The 9,401-nt window shown below is 33.4% G+C and overlaps 1 pseudogene; it reads left to right on the top strand.

The window, feature by feature from the left end:
* The first annotated feature begins 8,045 nt into the window (after positions 1-8,045).
* On the top strand, positions 8,046-8,862 carry LOC103598815 (annotated as a pseudogene).
* Positions 8,863-9,401: the final 539 nt, after the last annotated feature.

Here is a 9,401-nt window from a genome sequence, read left to right as displayed (position 1 = left end):
CAACACATTAGTTTTAGTATTTTATATAACAGGTATAATATTCCTGACTATTAGATAGTTACTGTTGATAATTATATTGATAGTATTTATTAAGGTCTTAACAGGGAGCCTGGCACACAGCTCAATAAATTCAATAAATCCAAACCACAGTTCTGCTGCTGAGAAAAACCAATTAAGAAGGACTTAGATGCCAGGTAGGTCTTTTGATGTCAACCTTAGACATAAAAATAGTTAATAAATAACCCCCCTAAAATGTTTAATTTTGGGGGGAAATGCTCCAAAGTGTACCTTAAGAATTAATCTTTTTTAAAGCCCAGTTTGGGATGACAAAGTTTTAGTTATTTTATTTTTTAAACATTTCTTATTAAGAAATGCATTAATTAGTATTCATTGTGCCTCCTTTTGTTCCTACATGATGCACCTATATTTTTGTAGTAAAACTAAATACAAATAAATGAAAATGAAAATTTTTGATTCTACCATGTCAGAATTCATATTGATATTTTAATTAATTAATTAATTTATTTATTTTTATTATAACATAGTTGATTGTACATATCTATAGGGCAAAGTGTTGAATATCAACACCTGCATAAAATATGTGATGCCCAAATCAGGATAATTAGTATATTCAACACAATGAAATTGTATTTCATGGTCCTTTATTAATTCTTCTCTTATTTCCCTCCTACTGATCTTTTATACTCTGAGATTAAATAAATTGTGATAATCAAGTCAATTAAGATTAGGATGTATTGGGGCCAAGCCCATGGCGCACTTGGGAGAGTGCGGCGTTAGGAGCGCAGCGACGCTCCCACTGCGGGTTCGGATCCTATATAGGAATGGCCGGTGCGCTTACTGGCTGAGCACAGTGTGGGCGACACCACACCAAGGGTTGCGATCCCCTTACTGGTTACGAAAAAGACAAAAAAAAAAGAAGAAGAAGATTAGGATGTATTGTAATTGTTATTGAGAGTGGACTAATTTGAAGAGCTCCCAAATTAATCTAAAATGGAGACATTTTTCTTGCCTTATTCTATCTTCCCTGCAGGTCTTTGAGGACAGATATATAGCAGAGTCACTGTGATGATATTATCAGGGAAACCAATTTAAGCATTTTGTGTGTTTCTTATAATATAAGTGCTGTCATTAACTCATTGAAGACTTTACGTAACACATTCATGGAAAGATAGCAAAGGCAACTGGGATGGTACTAGGCAATGATATGACCTTTGACATACTTAACCTCCTTTGATCTCAATTTTATTGTTTAGTGCGATGGATAACCATAAGATAGTCATAATGGTCTTACAATGATCCTACAACAATTTATTATAAGAGTTAAGCCTTTTGTTAAAAACCTAGCATAGTACAATGACAGGTATATAGAAGGCACGCAATCAATTTTATTTATTTATTTGTTTGTATGTTGTTTGTTTATTCTTGCCCAAAGTTCCATAACTCTATCCTATTCACAAGGCCTCAATTTCCTCACTAAATGCCTCTCACTTTCTGAAATTCTGTGGTTTAGCTTTTAGTTCAACTAGCATATGAGTAAATAAATGAATTAATGCATCTTCAGACTTTATTTTCTAATATACATAGTGTTAACCTCCTATATGAAGAAACATCTTTAAATGTGCAAGATTACAAGTCAAAGCCACAAAAAATGAACAAAGCTTTAATGTGGAATACAACATTTTTGAATTCTGGAATTCAAGTTATAGAGGAGGAGAATCTTTTCAAAAAATGGATAAAATGTCTTTCTGTTACGTACTTTGAATAAAAAGACAAGGTCTTATTTTTACATATATATTAGGATTGTTTTCTATCTTAGTTTTAGATCATAGCTAGCCACCAGTTGGCTTCCATTCTCTATAGAAAACATATAGAAAAAGTGCATGAAATCAAGCCCAAAGGGTCTGTTTGAGTCCTGATAGCCTGATATCCTGTGAAACACTTAAATTTTTATTTTTTAAAATTCAAGGCTTTACTAAGTTATATATTGTCCCTGACTAAAACAGCTTATTTGGGTAGGGAGTATTTCTTATCTCGTTGGAAGCTTTGGAAAGAAGCAGTTCCTGTTTCTTTGAGCAGATGAAATGATTTAACTTTGCTCAAAACTTGTCCAAGATGCTGATCTAAACCTCCAGCTAGACCATTTGAACACATAACTAAAACATAGACCAGAGAGAATTTAGTTTAAAATACATCTTATCTAGAATCACATAATAGATCTTAGGCGACTTGGATTTTGTCTCAGGATAACAGAAGCAGCAGCAGCAGCAACAGCACTCCTCACAATAGGAGCTGAACGATTTTCTCAAAATGGATAACAACGTCCGCATCTGTTGCTGTGAACTTGCTCCCAAATTCGAGCCCCGTGCATCCCAACTGCCTGCTGGACTTTCCTACGTTGTACAGCACAATAGTCTCAATTTTCACATCCTGAAATCCACTTTTTGTTCTTTTTCATCTTTCTTTCACACACCTGCCGTTCTTGTCTGCCAGGTGTTGGTTCACAGTTTCACAATTGTTTTTTCACTCAAGCTTAAAACCTCAGCATCATCTTTGATTCTGTTACTGATTGATTACGTCTGACTCTGAGGTTAGCTTGTCAGAGCTTTATTAGAGGTGCTCTTGGAATCAGTACTTGTGCAGAGGCAGGGAAGGAAAGAAGGGAGGATTGGGAAGAGAGAGAAATCGGGGCGCAGTGTACTTTTAACAAAGCCTCATCTGACCTCATCAGGAATCCTAAATCCAGAATTGCCCTTCAGCATTAGCCTGAGTTGGGGTGATGGGCCTGGAGCTTTCAACTCCACTTTGACCAGTTACTGCATACAGGTTGCCCCAGAAAAAAGAAAGTCATCTTGGACAAAGTGACTGTCTTTAGCCAAGGAAATTCCAAAGAGGGAATAAGTCTTTCAGTCATAAAGGGATATCTGGTCAGCACATAACAGTATCCACTGCTTACTCCTTAAAAACCCAAAAAAAAAAAAAAAACCCACAAAAACTTATAGAAATCATGAAGTCACTTTTTCTTTGTAATTTTAAATTTCCAATTTTTTTTTTTTGCCCCCCTATCACCCACCCTAGTTTATAAACTTATAGTGCCAAATACAGCAGCACTTATAGATTAGCGAGGCTTTCTAGCTGACCTGCTTAATCTGACCTACATAATCCATCCCTTATCCACCACATTGCACAGCCTCACAACGCACTTCTAGGAGCCTGTAACTAGCCAGTTCAGTCACTCTCATTGACTCTCCATAGGCAACATAATAAAATAGAAGTTCTTTAGCATATAATTCAAGGTTATACTACTGTTGCAGCCTCATCTTCCAAGCACACCTTTTCCTTTTTTGGTACAATTGATTTCTACCATTTCATGTGTGTTGCATTGAAAAATTCTTTGTTTTTAAAACGATTTTTTCAATTTTTCCACCTAAAAATACGTGTACTTGGCTTGTATTGAAATAAAATATTACATAAATATTTGGCCATACTTACAGAGATATTATATATAATTAATATACAATTTTACTTAGGTCCTTTAGGAAAAAATGTTTAATATACAATTTTACTTAAGTCCTTTGGGAAAAAAAGCAGAGGGTCAGAATATGAAAGAGGCCATATGTACAGAGAGCTCATGTAAAACAATATTGGAACTTCTATGGGCTTATTTGTTCCCGTGAGTGAACTTTTCAATTTTTAATACATGTCAGATCAAAACTTTAACATTATCCATGCTGAGCCTTAATTGTTCACTACATGAGTTGCCTAGGACACTTAATTTAGTATGAAGTAAACACATGGACAAAATATTTTGCAAAACTTGGCCCTACTGATGTGAGACTTTCAGATGTATTTCAAACACAGCTTCTATCCCATTGGAGGTCTGATTGTACATCTTTGTAAGAGCATGGATTGCTGTGTTTGAGTTCCCTTTATCTTTTTTTCTCAAATATGCTTTATTTACAACTGAAAATAGATATCTAGTCTTAGTTGTTTTTGTTTTAAGTATGTTTGATTTTAGAGTATATTTTGTGGCTGATTTTGGCCTTTTCTCTAATTTCAACACATTCTCTTCCCATGAGTACCGAGTAATATTTCACCAAAAGAATATTGCTTATAATTAAACATCTCTTACCTCAGATTTGGTTCCTGAGGGAAATTGTACAATCAAAAGAGTGATAGGATTCTGATACTCTGCTATTATTTTTAGAAGTTGTTTATATTTTAACTGACAAACTATTTTGTGGTATGTTTGGATGTGACTACGAATAATTTAATATTAAAATATTAATATGAAAACCTCATTGACTAACTCAAAGGCAAAATGATTTCTTCAAATCACCACATTCTTCTCAGAAGGGACCACACACAAAGAGAATAATCAGGAAACTCTGAGTCAGCTGAGTGTGGTGCTAGAGGCAAAGGATTCTGGGAGATATAGGCAGCCCAGAAGAGTTAGTTCATGTGTAAATTCCCCTTCTTTGCTTTTTTTTTTTTTTTTTTTTTTTTTTTTTTTTTTTTTGCCTTCTATAATTTCTAGTGCCCCGTAGGAGATAGACTAATGAATGTTTCTTATGTTTAAGGAGTTTCAGTATAGCAGGAGAAATAAAGCATAACACACATGAACAGGTTAGTTTTTTGAAAAAATAAAAAAAAAATCAAAAATGAACTGAGTGTTCAGAAAAAAAAGAGAAATTAGATCTAGGCAGATATAAATTGAACAATAATTATATAGCCCTCTCTATCTGTAGATGTGGAACCCGTGGGTCCAGAGGGACAACTGTATTATACCATTTTATATAAGGGACTTGAGCCCCTGTGGATTTTGGTATCCCAGGGGAGGTCCTGGAAACAATCACCTGTGGATAAAGAAGGACAATTGTAGCTGAAATATTGAAATTTGATCAGAACTTTTGAGATAGCATATGAGTATCAATCATTTAATTTAAAATATCATTAATTTAAAAATATATTGGGATTGAAAAATCACTTCATAATTTAACAAGAAAATGTAATTCAAATGGAAGAGGAAGGACACCTGATATGCAGCCAGCATTTCAGTATCATTAAATATAGAGGTTAGAATGAAGGAAAAAAGAGAAAAATCACTCCATAGGACCCACCAATGTGGTAACATGTTTAGGCAAGGCACCCTAACGTGATCAGAAAATTACTGCCACAGGAGGGAACACCTTGAAATCTAATGAAATTTTTCAAGGTTGTTAAAGAAGAAAAAAGCTATGAACAGAATAGTTTTCACCAAATTCATGCTTTGTAATAATAAGTTCTAAAACCAATAAGGAAGTAAATTTAGAAATTCTAGGGATACATAATCCTATTTGGAAATTTAGCTTTGTTCTTGTAAAGAAGAAAGTGTCACGTAATGGTGAAGATTATTCAATTCTGCTCATAGGAACAATTGGGTACATATTGAATCAGGAAAAATGCTTAGATGATTGAACAACAAAACTCGAAATGATCATATTTCTTCATTTTCCATGTTGTTATGGTGATTTGTGTATTCAGAGCCAAACAATGTGAATGGCAGGAAGGATAAGTGATTATGCATTGCTGAACGCCTCTGTAAGAGTTCATGAGGAAGAAATTACTGCTTTAGCATAAATGTATTGTTACTGCTTGAATGATGATAGCTGCGTGTTTGTCTCTTTTCTCTACTCAGCAAATAACATTCATTTCAAGGTTTTGGTGTTACATCAAGCAAAAGACTCCAACTGAGAAATGGCACTGTTATGCAAACACAGGACTCCCTTGAAAGTATTTCTGCTATAAATCAATACTATGGAATGACTATGCAGCATAAACAGCCAATAGTGTTCTTTAGCTAAGCAATATTTAGAATGCTTTTATATGTGTATTATGCATTTGTGTTAAAGATGATAAAAATCAGATACACTACTTTTTAAATTATAGAGTGATACCTACTTCCAGAAGCATTTCTAAAGACAGCAAAGATAATTGTACGATTCTCATTTTCCTATAGCCAAGCCAAAATTTAATACATATGAAGAAACTGTAGTCATGCTAGGATCTTTTGCTAGAATCAGCTACTTTATTATGAATTCCAATAATTAGAAACAAAACTGTAAAAAATAATTATTATATGGATTTTTAAATGCATTCTTGCTGAGACTTTGCTCTTTAAAATTTCAAAGGCTATTTTGAAATAAATTAATATTTTAATCTCCTTTCCAGAAAACTATTCTTCACATTGTAGCAAATTGTTAATTAGTATTATAAATGCTCGTGATTTCATGTTCTATTCTCCCATACACATTTTAAAATGCCACGCTACATGGATTGTCATGATGGTTTCACAGGTATTTACGTATCTCCAAATATAGGAAGTTGTACACATTAAATATATTACAGCTTTTTGTATGTTAACTGTACCTCATTAAGGTGGTATAAAAAACGTCATGCTACAATCCACTATTTTATCTTGTCTACTGCTCTCATCTTGAGGACTGCAATTTTGTTATTCTAGATAAAAAGAAAATTGTTTGCAATTGACAATTTTGGAAAATATTTAATATTTTCCAGGTTCAACCAATATCATTTTGACATGCTATAAACCCTTCAATAAGCCAGAATTGATCTGGCAGCTGATCTGCTCTGTGCCTTAATATATATTATCTTCATTTTCTATTGTTAAGCATGCTGTGCATTTTAGACACGTTGTGGGAATACGCTCACTTTCTGTAGAAGACTAGTAACTACTAATACAAATAGTGGATAAAGTTAAAAAACTTATATAAATTCAATCTACGGGAAAAGGAACGAGTGATAAACGGCATTGTAGTAGCAAGGAAGCTGGGCTTTGATTTTTTTTTTTTTTGATAACTACTTTTTTAATACTTTTGTCATTTCTCTCAGGCACAATACAAGTAATCTTCTACCACACTATATTTTCCTTTTCAAAAAGAAAGTTTGTGAATTGTTTAAAGCATAGCTCAGTGTTATTGCTCATATTTTGAACATTACTGTTAAAGTTCTATTAACCAGCTCTCATTTTCTTTTCAAATCTGTAATTCTAAGGATTTGATGAATTCTTAAGCATAATTTTATGATAATTAAGAAAGCAATTTTTTCTAGCTGTGTACGATTTAAATTTTACAGTGGTAATCACATGAAAAATAGAAATACACTTTGCAGCAAATTTTGAAAATGGTTTATGCTGAATAGTTAACTCACATGATACAATTTGGGATTATTTTATATCTTATTTATTTTTTTGTTATTACACCAAGCAGCTGTTTTTCTCCATCCCAAAAATATAGTTAGTGATTGTTTAGCTTAGATCATTTTCAGGTACTCAATTGTAAAATGTCAACTTTACATATCTGAGGTTATGTGAAATGCTCATGTTTATAAATATTAATGGAATCTATTCACTTTATGAGTATTAATATAAGCTACTAATTTTTAAAGTTGATTTTTCTCACCAGGGTTGTTTTTGGTTTGACTATTTCTAACATCTTTTTTTTGTTATGTACCTTTATTATTTATTTATTTATTTATTTTAATTTTAACTTTTCAATATACATTGTAGTTGATTTTCATGTTATGTACCTTTAAATGGAACACTTACAGCACACAAACATCTCTTAATTATTTTGCACATAAATACAAGAATTATGTGTGAATTTTATCAGGTGATAAATATCGGTTTAAAGAAACCACCACTGGTCATCATACATAGAAAATCTCAATTTGCAGTCCAGCACAATTTTATTTACTCTCATAGCTGTCTTTTAACCACTGATGACTCTATAATTTTTATTTCCAGCCATTACTTCTTCATGAAATCTGATTCAAGTACCAAACTGCACTAGATAGAGGACTCTAAAATTCTCACCATCCCATGTGGATAGTTATAAAAATTCTAAAATCTAGGTTTACCTGCATCAAAGCTCGGCAGGTATCAGAGGTAAGCTTGTAACATTGATTAGAAAACAAATGGGAAGAAAAAAATGGAAAGAATGAAAACCGGTTCTCTCCCATATTGCAAGATGGCAGGTGAAAAAGCAGAAAAGCCAGGTACTAATGAGAAACAACCTGAAGCTAAGAAGACTGATGCCAGTGGCAAGGTTGAAAAGACTAACTTCAAGGCTGAAAAGCCCAAAAAGGAGAAGCCTCTCTGCAGCTGAAACCCTGTCCTCCTGAGAGGAATTAACAGATATTCCCAATCTGCTGTGTTTTCCAGAAAGGCCACGTACAAGAAAAAATACTCAGCAACTAAATCCAGGATTGAAAAGAAAAAGTAGAAGATTCTTGCTATGCTACCTGGCTGGTTAACCATCACAAAATGCTTAGATATTATTTTCCTACTGAAGCTGTTAAGCCATGGTTTAGGAAAAAACCTCCAATCAGCATGAGAGGAGATGACAACCTAGCATCACTCCTGGGACCACTCTGATCATCTTCACTGGGTGCCACAGATGCACCAGGGTGGTTTTCTTGAAGGAGCTGAGCAGTGGCTTACTACTTGTGACTGGGCCTCTGGTCCTCAGTCAAATTCCTCTGCATAGAACACACCAGAAATTTGTCATTGACACCTCCACAAAAACTGAAATCAGCAATGTGAAAATCCCCAAACACCTCATTGATACGTACTTCAAGAAGAAACTGCATAAGCTTGGACACCAGGAAGCTGATGTTCAACATGGAGAAAGAGAAATATGAGATTGCAGATCAGTGAAATCTTGATCAGAAAGCTGCAGACTCATAAATTTTACCAAAAATCAAAGCTATTCCTCAGCTCCAGGGCTACCAGCAATCTGTTTTGCCATGAGGAATGGAGTTTATCCTCATAAATTATTGTTCTAAATTTCTTACCAAGACCCTAATTAAATAACTGATATCAAAGAAAGAAAGAAAGAAACAGTACATGGAGAAAAAAAGTTTTAAAATGCTTATTAATGTTTTCAGATTGATCAGAAAAAAATAATTTACCACTAACAAGAATGAAATGCTATAATGTATGGCACTTGAAGATCAAAAATAAGCTCTGATAAATTAAAATATAATAGCAGAATTTTAAAAAATGCTCAACATAAATTTTAAGAAATAAAGTTGAAAAGGGAAATCACCCATAAATTAAAACAGCAAAAGACAATGCAACAAAAGACATAATAGCAAAGTCAATAAATTGAGATGGTAAATATTGAAATAATGGAAATGCTAGAAGAAGTAAATAAAAGAGATGAATTTATAAAATGTGTGTAGAACATTTTCATAACTGTGAGCTATGTGTTTTCAGAATGAAAGAGAAAAACAGAATGTCCAGTCAAGTAGATGAAAACACACCCACATCAAGGCATGTGATTATAAAACTTCAGAACAAAATGAGGCTTCAGGGCAAAATG

Source organism: Galeopterus variegatus, unplaced genomic scaffold, assembly GCF_000696425.1.
Source record: "Galeopterus variegatus unplaced genomic scaffold, G_variegatus-3.0.2 Scaffold2747, whole genome shotgun sequence".
Classification (NCBI taxonomy): domain Eukaryota; kingdom Metazoa; phylum Chordata; class Mammalia; order Dermoptera; family Cynocephalidae; genus Galeopterus; species Galeopterus variegatus.
This window is presented reverse-complemented; position numbering and strand designations above follow the sequence as displayed.